At 41.3% G+C, this 16,032-nt stretch overlaps 1 protein-coding gene across 1 annotated transcript in view; it reads left to right on the top strand.

Moving 5' to 3' along the window:
* PLCE1 (phospholipase C epsilon 1) overlaps window positions 1-16,032 on the top strand; it is a 343,613-nt gene that overhangs the window by 99,719 nt on the left and 227,862 nt on the right. The window lies entirely within an intron of this gene.

The following is a 16,032-nucleotide window of genomic DNA, read 5'->3' on the forward strand; positions in this document are numbered from 1 at the left end:
TTTGTTTGTTCATTTATTTTGTTCTTTAGATTCCACATATAAATGAAATCAGTTGATATTTACCTTTCTCTGTGTGACTTAATTCACTTAGCATAATACCCTCTAGATCAGGGTGTCAAACTCATTTTCACTGCGGGCCACATCAGCCTCACAGTTGCCTTCAAAGGGCTGAATATAATTTTAGGATTGTATAAATGTAACTACTCCTTAACTAAAGGTAAGGAGCTCTACATTTGGCCCTTTGAAGGCAACTGCCAGGCTGATGTGACCTCTGATAAAAATAAGTTTAACACCCCTGGTCTAGGTTCACCCATGTTGTCACAAATGCTAAGATTTCATTCTTTTCCATGGCATTCTTTTCCATTTTATGAGAGTATATGTACCACAACTTTTTTACCTACTTGTCTGTTGGTGGGCATTTGGGTTGCTTCTGTGTCTTGGCTATTATAAATAATGCTGTGGTGGACATAGGGGTGCATTTATCTTTTTTGAATTTGTGTTTTGGGTTTCTTTACCCAAAAGTGAAATTGTTGGGTAATAAGACAGTTCCATTTTTAATTTTCTGAAGAACTTCCATTCTGTGTTTCACAGTGGCTACACTAGTTTACAATCCCACAAATAGTGCATGAGTGTTCCCTTTTCTTCACAACCTTTCCTACACTTTTTGTTTGTTGATTTATTGATGATGCCATTCAGACAGGTGTGAGAAGATACCTCATTGTGGTTTTAGTTTACATTTTCTGATGACTACTGGCATAGAACATCTTTTCTTATGTCTGTTGGCCATTTGTATGTCCTCTTTGGAGAAGTGTCTATACAGATGCTATTGGATTTTTTTTGGTGTTGAGTTGTATGAGGTTTTTATAATATTTGAATATAATACTTACTGGATATATCATTGGTGAATATCCTCTCCCATTCAGTAGGTTGTCTTTTCATTTTGTTAATGGTTTCCTTTGCTGTACAAAAATTTTTAGTTTCATGTAGTCCCATTTGTTTATTTTTTACTTTTGTTTCCCTTGACCAAGGAGATATGTCAGAAAAAAATACTACTAAGAGTAATGTCAGTGAGTTTACCACCTATATTTTCTTCTAGAAGTTCTATAGTTTGGGATTTACATTTAAGTCTTTAATCCATTTTGAGTTTGTTTTTGTGTATGGTGTAAGAAGGTTGTCTAGATTCATTTTATTGCATGCATCTGTCCAGTTTTCCCAACACCATTTGAATAGACTCTCTTTACCCTATCATATGTTCTTGCCTCTTTTGTCATATATTAGTTGACCATGAAGCTTGAGTTTATATTTCTGGGCTCTGTATTCTGCTCCATTGATCTGTGTATCTGTTTTTATGCCAGTGCCATGTTGTTTTGATTACTGTAGCCTGTAGTATAGTTGGTATCTCCAACTTTGTTCTTCTTTCTCAAGATTGCTATGCCTATTTGGGTTCTGTATAAATGTTGGAATCATTTGTTCTAGTTCTGTGAAAAAGACCATTGGTATTTTGGTACGGACTGTTTTGAATCTATAGACTGCTTTGGGTAGTACGGACATTTTAACAATGATACTTCTTCCTGTCTATGAGCGTGATGTATATATGCTTCCATTATTTGTATCTTCTTTAGTTTCGTCAGTGTCTTAGAATGTTCCAAGTACAAGTCGTTTGCCTCCTTGGTTAAATTTATTCCTGCGTATTCTATTTTTTTGATGCAATTGTAAGTGAGATTGTTTTTTTATTTTTTATTCTTTTTTGAGTGTTTTTAAAATATATATATATTTTATTGATTATGCCATTACAGTTGTCCCATTCCCCCCTTTACTCCCCTCCACCTTGTACACCCCTCCCCCACCATTTCCCCCTTTTGTTCATGTCCATGTGTCACAAGTTCTTTAGATTCTATATTTCCCCTACTATTCTTGCCCTCCCCCATCTATTTTCTACCTACCGTCTATGCTACTTATTCTCTGTACCTTCTCCCCCCTCCTCCTCCCACACCCCTGTTGCTAACCCTCCATGTGATCTTCATTTCTATGGTTCCACTCCTGATCTAGCTGTCCTCTTAGTTTGCTTTTGTTTTAGGTGTGGTTGTTAATAACTGTGAGTTTGCTGTCCTTTCACTGTTCATATTTTTTATCTTCTTTTTCTTATATAAGTCCCTTTAGCATTTCATATAATAAGGGCTTGGTGATGATGAACTCCTTGAACTTGACCTTATCTGAGAAGCACTTTATCTGTCCTTACATTCCAAATGAAAGTTTTGCTGCATAAAGCAATCTTGGCTGTAGGTGTTTGGATTTCATGACTTGGAATACTTCTTTCCAGCCCCTTCTTGCCTGTAAGGTCTCTTTTGAGAAATCCGCTGACAGTCTGATGGGTACTCCTTTGTAGGTGACTGTCTCCTTATCTCTTGCTGCTTCTAGGATTCTCTCCTTCATTTGAATCTTGGCTAATGTAATTATGATGTGCCTTGGTGTGTTCCTTTTTGGGTCCAACTTCTTTGGGACCCTCTGAGCTTCCTGGATTTCCTGGAAGTCTATTTCCTTTGCCAGACTGGGGAAGTTCTCTTTTATTATTTGTTCAAATGAGTTTTCCACTCGTGACTGTTCCTCTTCCCCCTCTGGTACCCCTACAATTTGGATGTTGAAACGTTTAAAGATGCCCCGGAGGTTCCTAAGCCTTTCCTCGTTTTTTTGAATCCTTGTTTCTTGATACTTTCTTTTTGGTCATTTTTTTCTTCCTTGTGGTTCCCTCTCTTGATTTGTGTTCCAGTTTCCTTTCTATCACTCTTGGTTTTCTGTGCATTTCCCTTCATTTCAATTAGTTTAGCCTTCATATGTTCCTCTAATTTATGACTAAAATCAACCAGTTCTGTCAGCATCCTGATCACCAGTATTTTGAACTGTGCATCTGATAGGTTGGCTATTTCTTGGTCACTTAGAATTATAGGCTCTGGGGCTTTGAGCTATTCTTGGGCCATAATGTTTTGGTCTGTTCGCACCTATTATGTATGAGGGGCAGAGCCTTAGGTGTTCGCTAGGGCGGGGCAACCCAGTCGCTGGGTTGTGACGCTGTATGTGGGGGCGGGGTCAGAGAGGGAAAAAAATGGTGCTTTTCTCTGCTCTCCTCTCAGATTTCTGTCCCCTCTCTGGCTTCCCACAAGCAAATTGGGCCCCTCTGGTGCTGGTTCCTGGGTGTGTGGGCCCGTGTACCCTCCAGGACCCTGTGGGTCTCTTCAACGAACTCTCTGCGGGGCTGGGAGCCTCTCCCGGCACCTTGGGAGAGACCTTCGACCCTGAAAGTCTTTCCAATTGGCGTTTTCAGGCTCTAATTCCCGTCACTGGGGCCCTGGCCTGAGCGGTCTGTCTCACTGCTCACTCCTTCGCTTGGTTTATCTGTGCGCGAATGTGTGACTGTTGTCAGCCAGCCGCCCTGTGCCCTTACTGGGTCCGCCTGTTGCCACCCCACGTCTGGGATCCACCAACTGCTGCCGCCTACACTCCTTGATCAGTCCGACTGAACGATCCTTCCTGCCTGACCTGCTCCGCCGCTGACTCCACCGCTCTTCACCAGTCTGGCTGAATGGTTCGTTATTGTCGAACTCTGTACAGTTAAATTTTCTGTGTTTGGGCTGTGTTTTTGTTACTAAATCTTCGTTGTCTTTAAAGTCAGTTGTGCAAGGAGGCACGGTGTTTCCGCCTATGCCTCCATCTTGGCCGGAAGTCGGAGATTATATTTTTAAATTTCTGTTTTTGAGAGTTCTTTAGTGGTATTTTAAAGAGTAACTGAGTTCTGATTATGAAGTTTGTATCCTGATATTTTACTAGATTAGTTTATTACCGCAGTAGTTTTTTAGTGGAATCTTTAGGATTCTCTAAATCTAGTATCATTTCATCTGCAAATAATGACAGTTTTACTTCTTTCTTTCCAATTTGCGTGTTTTTTATTTTCTTTCTTGACTGATTACTGTGGCTAGGAATTACAGTACTATGTTGAGTAATAGTGGTGAAAGTGGATGACCCTGTACTCTTCCAGATCTTAAGGAAAACACTTTTAGCTTTTCCCCATTGAGTATGATGTTAGCTGTGGGTGCATCATATGTGGCCTTTATTATGTTGAGGGATGTTCCCTCTAGTACCCACTTTGCTGAGAGTCTTTATCATAAATGGATGCTGGATTTCGTCTAATACTTTCTCTGCATTTATTTATATGATTATACGATTTTATTCTCTTTTTTGTGGTGTATCACATTATTTGATTTGTAAGTATTATACCAACCTTGTATCGCTGGAATAAATCCCACTCAGTGATGGTGTATGATCTTTTTTTAAATGTATTGCTGAATTTGATATGCTAATGTTTTTGTTGAGGATTTTTGCATCTATATTCATCAGGGATATTGGCCTATAATTTTTTTCATAGTGTTTTTTTCTAGTTTTGGAATCAGGATCATGCTAGCCTCATAAAATGAGCTTGTTTGTCCTTCTATCCTCTTGATATTTTTGGAATAGTTTGAGAAAGACAGGTGCTAATACTTCTTTGAATGTTTGGTAAAATTCACCTATAAAGCCATCTGGTCTAGGACTTTTGTTTCTTTAGATTTTTTTATTGCTGATTCAATTTATTTGGTAGTAATCAGTCTGTTCAGAGTTTCTGTTTCTTCTTTCTAGGAAGATTGTATATTTCCTCCTTTTTTTTTGCTTTTTTTGTTTTCTTTTTTAAGATTTTATTTATTTATCTTTAGAGGGGAAGGGAAGGAGAGAAGGAGAGAAATATCAATGTATGGTTGCCTCTCATGTGTCCCCCCACTGGGAACTGGCCTGCAACCCAGGCATGTGCCCTGACTCGGAATCGAACTGTGATCGTCTGGTTCTCAGGCCCATGCTCAATCCACTGAGCTACACCAGCCAGGGCCTCCTCCTTTTTTTTTTTTAATCCTCACTGGAGGATATGTTTTAGTGATTTGAGAGAGAGAGAAAGACATCAATGTGAGAAACAATCATTAATCTTTTCTCTCCTTTATCTGCTCCAACCAGGGATTGAACCTGCAACCTAAACATATACCCTGATGGAATGGAACCTGCAATGTTNCCTTTTTTTTTTTTTGCTTTTTTTGTTTTCTTTTTTAAGATTTTATTTATTTATCTTTAGAGAAGAAGGGAAGGAAAGAAGGAGAGAAATATCAATGTATGGTTGCCTCTCATGTGTCCCCCCACTGGGAACTGGCCTGCAACCCAGGCATGTGCCCTGACTGGGAATCGAACTGTGATCGTCTGGTTCTCAGGCCCATGCTCAATCCACTGAGCTACACCAGCCAGGGCCTCCTCCTTTTTTTTTTTCAATCCTCACTGGAGGATATGTTTTAGTGATTTGAGAGAGAGAGAAAGACATCAATGTGAGAAACAATCATTAATCTTTTCTCTCCTTTATCTGCTCCAACCAGGGATTGAACCTGCAACCTAAACATATACCCTGATGGAATGGAACCTGCAATGTTTTTGGTGTTGGGCATGATGCTCCAAACTACTGAGCTGCCCAGCCAGGGCATGATTGTATATGTCATTGAATTTATTTATTTCTTTAAGAATGTCCAGTTTGTTAGCACATAATTATTCATAGTATTTTAAAATAATCTTTTGTAGATCTGTAGTGTCAATAGCTTCTCAATTTCTTGCTCTCTATATTCTCCTTTCGGTACCCCTATGATGTAAATGTTTTAATACTTGGTGTTGTCCCAGAGGTACCTTACACTATCCTCATTTTTAAATTCTCTTTTTCTTTTTTCTTTTCTGATTGGGTGTTTTCTGCTACCTTGTCTTCCAAATTGCTGATTAAGTCCTCTGTTTTATCTAATCTGCTGTTGATTCCTTCTAGTGTATTTTTTTATTTCAGTTATTGTAGTCTTAATTTCTGAGCAGTTCTTTTTTATGGTTTCTTTTTTGTGCTTACTATTTCTTTGTTGAATTTCTCACTGGGTTTATCTAATCTTCCCCTAAGTCCCTTGAGCATCCTTATAACCAGTGTTTTGCATCCTGTGTCTGGTAGGTTCCTTGACTCTTTTTCATTTAGTTCACTTTTCCAGAGGTTTCTCCTATTCTTTCATTTGGGACATGTTTCATTGATTCCCTGTTTTGGTTGCCTCTCTGTGTTTGTTTCTATGTATTAGGTAGATTTGCCATGTTTCCCATTCTTTGCAGGGTGGCCTGACATAGTAGGTGTCTTGTGGGGCCCAATGGTGTAGTCTCTGTGATCACCTGAGCCAGGCGCTCCAAGAGTAGGTTTTGTGTGTGCTCTCCTGTTGTGGTTGAGCTTTGATTGCTTGGCATATCAGTTAGTGGGATTGATCCTCAGCCTGGCTGGCTATGAGGACTGGCCACAGTAACAGCATATGAGCTGCTGTACAGGGACTGACCCCACGGAGTGGGCGTGGGATTTGCTCCATCAGGGACTGGTGCCTGCTGAGACCTCCCTTTGGTTGTGCTGCGTGTAGAGTTCCATTATGGTCTGAAGCCCTTCACCCAGTATGCTGGTTCTGGGGCCTCTTGGAAGGGACTTCGGTACAGATCAATGTCAAGCACTGCCTGTGACCAGCCTGGAGCTACCTGTTATGAGCTACAAAGCAATCTGTGGTTGGTAATCTGCCTTTGCTGGGTCTAGATGCATGTGTGAGGGACCACATTGTGAACTGAGGCTGGTTGCCACCAGTACCAGGCCTGGGGAAGGCCTGCAAAAGGCCCAAGACACCTAGAGACTTGCCATTGCTTGCTGGCTGTTGGTAAGGCTCAGCCACTGAAAGAGCCTTGGATAGTACCCGAGTTATGTGAGGCAGGGTCTCAGGGAGTCACCAGGGTGGTTTGGGTGATGTTCACCAGGTTAATATAGATTCAGATTTTGTGCCAGTACTGGGCCTGGGGCCACCCAGCAAAAGTCTCAGGATACACCAAGGCCAGCTGCCACCCACCTGGAGCCTGCAGACCTTCGTGGTGGTGTGCAGGTTTCAGAGTTGGTGGTCTCAGAGAGTGGTCTATATGAAGCTGGCAGAGTTCACCAGGCTAATAAGATTAAGATCTGGTCTTGTGGAGGGATGGCTCAACACAGGAAAGATGGCAGCTGTCCCTCCAGCCCTAGCCCCGAAGCCATACAACTCAGTTTCTCCCTGTGTCTCTGGCATCTCCCAAGCTTGACTGGAATTTCTTGAGGTGTTTTTTTTTAACTTTTTAAAAATTGTTGTTCAAGGACAGTTGTTTCCTCCCCCCATCCCCCCCCCACCACCACCCCAGCCACCCTCACTTCCCACCCTTGATTCTACTCCCCTTTGGTTTTGTCCATGGGTCCTTTATAGATGTTCCTAAAACCTTTCTCCATTTCCCCCCCATTATTTCCTCCCACCTCCCCTCTGGTTACTGTCAGTTCATTCTTAATTTCAGTGTCTCTAGTTATATTTTAAAGACTGCAACTAGGGCTCAGGCTGGTTGGCCCCAAGTGAGCCTGAGGGCATGCAAGAGCTGGGTAGGGCAGGGCCAGGGAGTGGAGATGGTGGAGTTCCTCAGGCTAAGGCAGAGTAAGATTTGGCCCTTGGCTGGGCAACAGGACAGCTCAGCACAGGGACAGTGGCATCTGTCCCTCCAACCCTTGTCCTGAAGCCGCACAACTTGGTCTCTCCCGGAATGTCTCTGGTGCCCTTCAAGCCATCGTCCCTCCACCAGAGCCCAAAGTGAGTGCCTGCAAGTGAGCGAGAGTAGTATGCTGGCCCCTTACGGGGAAGCCTGGATTTCTAGCAGCCCCTCTCTCACCCAGATTGACAGGAATTCCCACTGATTTTCACAGCCAGGAGTTATGTGGGCTTCTCTTCCGAGCACTGGTGTTCTAGACTGAGAAGCCCCACATGGGGCTGAGACCCCTCACTCCTCAGAGATGGTCCTCCATATTTGCAACTGCCACACAAGGGTGCAGGCCAGCCTGTTTCTGTCTCCACCCCCTCCCCGCCCCCCACCAGTCTTGACATTGCTTCTTTTTGTCCTTAGTTATAGGACAAAAAAGTTATAGTTCAGCTAGTCTCAGATGGTTATCCAGGTTGATCGTTTTATAATTTAGTTGTAATTTTGACCTGGTCATGGGAGGAGGTGAGTGCAACTTCCACCTACTCCATCAACTTGATGGGAACACCTACTGACATGTCTTAAAGTTCCAAAGTTTATAATCAATTTTACTTCAGTGGGAGTGTCAGGATATGAACTGTTTACAGACTGGTTAAGTACTCCTGTTTTTTCTTTTCCTGCCCAGCTTTTACTGTCTTTTAGTTGTCTTTCAACTTTTTATATATGATCCTCATTCCTGGGTGAATTCTTTCTTCTTCTTTGGTCTTTGAGGAAGACATCAGTACACTCCCCCTGATCCTTCATTGCAGTGTCCTTCCTCACATTTTCCCAGAATCTGTCATGGAGGTTTCTAGATTCTGCACTAACACCTCACAGGCTTGGACTCTTTTATGCTTCAGGGCCTTTGCACATGCTGATTCCTGTACGTGGGATATACTTGTCTACCTACTACCCTCTTTGGGTCTGGTTAACTTCAGTTCATGCACTTAGGGAAGCCTTCCCAGAGCACCACACCCCTTCTCCTCAGCAAGATCAGCCATTAGATGCAATTACTTCATAAGACTGTCTCTATCATAAGACTGGATGTGGTATTGGGCCAGAAATCAGGTAAAATGTTCCAGTGCAAAAAAATGTGTATAGTTGAGTGGATGAGCCAGGTCTTTACTTCTGGATTTCCAGAGAAATCGTTCCCCTGCATTTAGACTTTAATTTTTGAACCAGTGTTTTCTCTAAAATGTGTATCTTTCTTCATATTAACTCACCTATCCTTTTCACTGTCCCCACCTGCTGGACTTTGCACTGTCCATTTTTGAGCATCATGTGTCCTATTCTGGATCTAGCCAACCCTCTCAAAAACTGATTTATTTAGTCACTTTTCTATTCTGTTGTTCCTCCTTAATGTCAACTGGTTGTTTTAGGCATTTTTTGCTTGCATTTATTTATTATGGGTATTTCAAGCATGTGGGAAAGCATAGAGAAACTTATGGCAAGTAGCCGTGTACCCATTGCCCAGAACTGCAAGTGTCAGCATTTGTCATATTTACCTCGTTTTTTTTTTTTTTTTAAGAAGTGGCCCAATGAATGGAAAGTATTCTCTCATTCTTATTTTCATTTATATTTTCCTGACTACTAGTAAGGTTAACATTTGTCATGTTTATTGTCTACTTGGTCTGCTTCTGTGAATTGCTTCTTTATATCTTTTGCCATTGTTCTGTTTTGTTGTCTTTTTCTCATTGATTTGTAAGGTTCCCTGTATAGTTGTATTATTCCTTTTCCTGTTATATAGGTTGCAGATACCTTCTTCTAGTCCATAACTTATCTTTTGTCTTTTTTAATATTATCATATATTGCATAGAAGTTTGGGATTTTGTACTATCCAGTTAACATTTTACTTTATGATTTCTGATTTTTATATTTTGATTAAGAAATTCTTCCTTACCCTGTGATAAGGTAAAGATGTTCTCCTCAAAATATTTTAGATATTTTGGCTTTATATTTTGAAGTTTAATTTATCTACTTTATTTTTATCAGGCTGCCACAGACAGTTGGTGTATTTCTTCCTTTGCCATCTTTATAATTCTTGTTTTTCTTACCTTATTACACTGCCTAGTAATTTCAGTACAGTATTAAATAGATGTGTCCTCAGCCCTACGCTAAATATCACTTAATTTGCTTATATTAATAATTAATAATGTAGATGTTAACTTTGTAGATGAAGTAACTAAAATTTGGAGAAGATAAACTTTCCAGAATCACACAGCTAGTATGTAAATGAGAGTCAAGGTTGAAACCCAAGTCTGAGTGACTTCAAAGTGGAATGCTGCCTCTTGGTCACAAATGACTTGGGGTAAAGATATCTCCTTCCTCCTTGCCTACTCTTGCCCAGATTCTCTATGTCTAATAAGGGAAGAAAATTTTATTGATGTGATACCGGAAAAGCACTTCTAGTGTCCGAACAAAACTAATAGACTTTGTTTAGTTAGACCTGCCAAAAGCAGATTAAAGAAACTGTAAGTATGAAATTATTTCAGATGGTTCTTATTCCAGATGGTATAAGCATTCACTCAGGTAACAAAATCACATTTTGATGGAACTCCAGAAATAAGGAGTAGACCTTCATAATAAGTTAAGATTGTCAAGAATATAAACAAGTAATTGTAATTTCCTTCCTTCCTTCCTTCCTTCCATCCTACCTTCCCTTCCTCTATTCATAAAAGATCTGAGGCAATTTATAAAGCTCTACCCAAAACAAGATAAAATAAGAATTCGGGAGAATCAGGGCAAAGAGAAAAAATATGGCAAAATAAAAAAATTATTTTTTACTTAGTGTGATTTGCTAGAGTTTTGCCACAACATAGCTTTAAGCTTCCTAGCAACTGAAGCAAAGAAAACCTGTCCAGCTACACAATTCACAGTGGGCATGCATCAAAATAGAATTGTTGGTAAGGGGATACAGTGTTTCCTAATTCTGAGATAGAAAGGAACTTCCACCATAATCCTCATGCAGGGACCCTGTGTGATGATGTGGGCAGTGCTTACCAGCATCTAGTAAGTGACTGGGAAGTGTACTTTACCTGGACCCAGTTCTACTGTTCAACCTTAAGTCCTTGATGGGGCAGGAGCCATATCTATTTTATTCTTCATTTTATAACACAGCCCAGCACAGTGCCTGACACATAATAGGTACTCAAAATGTAGTCTTTGAATAAATGAATGCTATTTGTACCATGCATCAGTAAAAGCCAATCTCTGGGTACCAGATTAACGTAAAAAAAATCAATTGTATTTTTTTACACTAGCAGTTAAGAAAACAATTCCATTTATAATATCATCAAAAAGATTAAAACATTTAGGAATAAATTTAACAAAAGACGTGCAAGACTTGTACACTGAAAACTACAGAACATCATTGAATAGCTAATGGCAAAACATTGTAACAAATATATTAAAAGCAGTTTTATGTGAAATAAAAATATTGATATTTTAGGTATGTGGTTTTGTGACGATTGACTTGATCAAAGACTGATTAAAATCTTAAGAGGAATACATGGACCAAATATACTTTTGATAATTCCTTATGATTATTACTTTTAAAAAAATCCAAGCTTCTGGTAAGAAGGAACAGTAGAGAATTTGAGTTTACATTCTTGGTCAAGAGTCTGAAGAATAAATGTTATATGTTGTGAATAAAGGGTGCTGCTAAGAGCTTAGATGAACCATAATATATGGTACCATAATTGCTTTGTGAATTGGAAAAGTGTATATTAGATAAAATAAAATCAGGATGTATGCAGAAAATGGGAAACTGCTTCAAATGTTTAGTAGCAGCTAATTCATATTAAGGACTATTGTGTTACTGATTTTAACCACTGATCTGGATTTTTTTTTAAGATTTTATATATTTGTCTTTAGAGGGAAGGGAAGGAGAGAGGGAGAGAAATATCAATGTGTGGTTGCCTTTTGTGCTTCCCTTGCTGGGAACTGGCCTGCAACCCAGGCATATGCCCTGACTGGGAATCGAACCACAGTTGTTTGGTTTGCAGGCCCACACTCAGTCTACTGAGCTACACCAGCCAGGGCTGATCTGGATATTTTTTTATCTGCCTTAAAACATGTATGTGCTGTCATTAACTAATTTTTATTGAGCTCATAAAAATGTGCCTGACACTTTTCTAAACAACTTTACTGCTGTTAGCTCACGTAATGCCAACGCTTTACAGAGGTGCTTTTCTTACTATCTCCTTTTACAGAAGGGGAAACTGGGGCCCAGGGAAGTTGAGCCACTTGCCCAGGGTCACACATGAGCAAGTGACAGTGCCAGAATCCAGAAACCATGCAGCTTGTGCACCTAACCACCCCGCCATATCGCTCCCACTTATTTCTTAAGAGAGCAAACCTCAGCTTCCTATGTTCAGCTGGAAGTGATTTTTCCTGTTAAGTGTGGTACGTAGATATACTTTGGGGGCCCTGTTTTGTTGTTGTCCTCAGGATGCCACAATTAGATTCATCTTTCCAGAAAGTCCCTTGGATCTTCAGGAGAACCAACTACAGTTTGTATGACATTTGTCAAGTTTCAACCTCAGAAAATGTATTCTTAAACAGGTTGCCAGACTTTGTTCCTACCTCATTAAGACTCCCATTCTATAAAGGTCACTCAGGGTCTGTAATTAAGACCTTGGGCTCTGGAGTCAACTATTATGGTTCAAATCCTGGTTTAATAATAGAACCTTCCTCATAGTGTTGTTAGAAGAATTAAATGAGGCTATCACTTAGGGCACTTTGCACACCATGGGACACTTAGAAAGTTTTTAAGGATCGCAGCTGCTAAAACCCATAGTCTTCTAAAACTGGACCTGGAGTATGTTGTGCATCTCGACAATCAGAAGACATACCCAACAGTTTTGAGCTGAGAGTGGCTTTGTCTGCAGACAAAAGCCTGAGGCTACCTGGAAGCTCTCCAAGCCAGACTTACATTTTCAAATGTGTTTTTAACCAAACTTACAGAAAAGGGATTCCCACAGTGTGAAAGAGGCTGCCTTTTCCCAAGGGGAGAGGAACCAAGGGAAGCTTCTTTTTGTTGGTGGATGAAATGAAGGAGAGGAGGAGAGTTCAGGGTGAGGGAGAAGCCCTGGGCTGGGGGTTCTGAGTCTGGGTCCTGGGCCAGGTGTCCTTTCAGCTCCCTGGCCATTCTTTCTACTTCTGTAAAACCAGGGGCTGGACTGCAGGCCCTTCTCGTGCTGACATTCTGAGAGACCATAAAGCCTCTCTCAGACTAGTTTAGTGTGAGCCCTTGGCTTTTATGGAGGGGCCTTGTAAGTTTGGGCCCTTGGAAAGATATCTCTGTGACTTTTAGGCAAGTGCTGGGGAAGGCATGGCCCATACATCCCAACTTATAAATTTCTCTTGAAATTTGGTGCCTGGAAAAAGCTTGTCTCGACTTGATCCCTTACATTTTGTTCGGATTGAATAATATCTGTGATACCTCCTCAGTGTGTTTCTCTTATTGCTCTGTTTGCTGAGAGCTAAATGCAGTGGTTAGCAACAGTGGCTTCCCTTTGACGACTCTGGTCTCTAAATCCTTCTTAGACTGGATGGTGGTGTTGTTTTGTTTTATGTATTTTAATATAGAACCCACACTAGATGCTTCTGCAGCACTAAACAGGGCATAAATCATTCATGAGAAATGGCATAGTAAATAAATGCAGAAACACGTGAATGCTCTTTCTCCTGTCAGCTGGGTCCAGCGTCTGGCTCCTTCCCCCTCCCAGTGAGTCTGAATCAGCAACACCAATTGATAGGTAGTCAGGGCACACTGACCCTGGCACTGAGTCCTTTATATGTATTTGTTCATTCAACAACCTTGCATTTGGGGGGTGCTGTTTTTATCTTTATTTAGAGATGAGGAATGTGAGCCTCCAGAAGGTTAAGTAGCCAGACAAGTTCTCACAACTACTGAGAGATTATCCTCACCTTCAATATTAGTGGGTAGGCAGGGCCAGGGTGAGTCCCATTAAACCCAAAAGAATTCCTTTTGTCCTGGGAGTCCTAGAGGACTTGATTCATCTCAGATTGGCTTGTTTGCATTGGTAATTAGTAAGCCACCCACAAACACACCAGGATGTCCACACTTTTGATGACTGCAGAAGACCAGAGAAACCTCTCTGGCTTCTGGTCTCCTGAAGTCTATTCTGAACAGCAAATGGTCCCATTGATTTGGGGAACCCCCTGGAGTGTCAGAGTTGTCAACCCATATTTTGGAGTGCATGGAATTGGACTGTGGTTGAGGGATGTAGGACAGCCCAGGTTCCCCCAGACTTAGATCTGGTATGAGGTCAGTTTGGCTGCTCCCCTGATGGAGTTGTAGAAGTATTCCCCAGTGTTGCCTGACTTCCAGAGCTGGCATTAAATGGAAGCAGTTGTCCCATTTGGCTATAAGCCCTAAGCGGATCCTGCGTGGTGGCATCTTTAGTGCCTTGCGCTCATTCCTCTTTGCACTGGAGGTGATAACGGGCACAAGTAGGAGCAGGATAGGGAATTGTTGCAGACAGTCATGGCCAGGCTTACCACCCAGAACCTGGCCTGTAGATAGACTGGGTAAGTACAGTCTTAATTTGGCCTCAGCTGGCCTCATTGGACTTAGCTGGGAATGTATCCATGGTCCATATGCAGATGCCTGAATGTGACCAAGTAATACAACAATTTTAAAAAACAAATCCAGAGTTTTTTACCCTCAAAACTGTCTCTCATTATGTCAGTCAAATATTGATTGAGCCTCCCCCTGTGCCAAGTACCATGGCAGATGTGGCGGGCACAGCAGCAGCAAGCTCATCTGTGGCTGCTAACAGGTGACACAGCGGCTAACTGCAGGACCGTGCCTCTAAGTGCTGTGCTCAGGGAAGTTTTGTCTTTTGGAATTGCCTGGGTAGCTCTGCCTTTAATCTGGAGATGGTATCATTGCTTGAAAAGCTGCCCTTTAGGAATTGCTTTCAGAACTAGTCTGGGCCACACAGGAAATTCATCTTGCTATTTTATAGCCACACCTAGTGTGTGACCAAAAATGGTATTGCCCAGCTTGATGACCCACTTTATTCCCTAGACTTGGCTCTGATTGAGTTATCTGTGAGCCAAAATTACATCCAACCTCTAAGGATGGATATTTACCACCACTGAGCATAATCTGGTTAGTTTTGAAATAATTTCTTACTTGCCCAAATTCCCATGGTCTTTGGAGCCTCTGTTGTAACACTTAGCCTATTCTCCCTGGTGGAAGAATAACCCTCTTCTGCCTCCATTTCCGCCACTCGTTTGGGAGCTTTTGGAAGGTAGGACTGTGTGTGTACACAATCTGCAGTGTCCAGCATGGAGCAGATGTGCAGAAATACTTATTTACTAAAATGGAATGTACAGCTCTGAAGGAGTTTTCCAAAAAGGTGTTCCAGAACTGTGCTGAGTGACAAGTGTGGGTAGAACAATGGGCAGTGTAATGCAGATGGTATACGTGGGCTCTGGAATTGATCAGGCCTGTTTATAACCCTTGCTTGTCCCCTTTACCAGCTGTGTGGCTTGCCTTACACAGATTGTCTATTCCCTCTGAGCCTGTTTCCATATCTGTGGAATGGGAATAATAATACTGCCTTGGTGCACTTTTATAAGGACAAGTGAGAATATTTATCAAATGTCCTAAGCACATAGGGCGTTTACATAGTACACTAACTCAATAAAAGGGGGTGATTATATTGTTATTTTTTTGCCTAGGGCTTCTGTAACAAAGTACCACAGACTGGGTGGCTGCCATTATTATTGCTATTATTATTATTTTGGAGTGAATTCTTATTCTTATTTGGATGCATAAATTCTGGCTTTTAAAAAATATCTTACCCAGCATTTTCATCATTTGAAAGCATATGTCATAGAAATTTTGTGCTGGAAGGAACCTTAGAGCCCATCTAAGTCTAACTTCGTAAATTTACTGAGCTCCAGAAGGGAAAGTGGATTAACTAAGGTCATATAACTGGGTCAGGTCAGAACTCCTTTTATGTAGCATTTGATTTTTGTACCTATATTTGAAGGTCCACTTTCTTCCAAGGGCCTTGCAAGCAGCTCTGGGGCCTAGCACTCCTGGGCAGCAATGGCCAAGGATTTGGTACATGCACTTGGGGAGGTGTAAGCACATGCTTCCACACTGTTGTATAGTAACCCTCTGTCACCATGCCAAGTGCAGAGCTCACTGTCGGGTACGGTTGTGTAGCTGGCAAAGCTGGCAGGAACCAGAAACGTAGGTGGTTGAGGAGCACACCAGACAAACCTGGTACCATTGCTTACCAGCTTACTCACTACTTTACTCAATACCTCTCTGAGCTTCAGTTTCTTCATCTGGAGAACAGGAACAATAATAGTATCTACTTATAGGCTTCTTATGAGGGTTAAATGAGGTATTCA

This window comes from Sturnira hondurensis, unplaced genomic scaffold (assembly GCF_014824575.4).
Source record: "Sturnira hondurensis isolate 20B ecotype Veracruz unplaced genomic scaffold, ASM1482457v3 Scaffold0005563, whole genome shotgun sequence".
Classification (NCBI taxonomy): Eukaryota; Metazoa; Chordata; class Mammalia; order Chiroptera; family Phyllostomidae; genus Sturnira; species Sturnira hondurensis.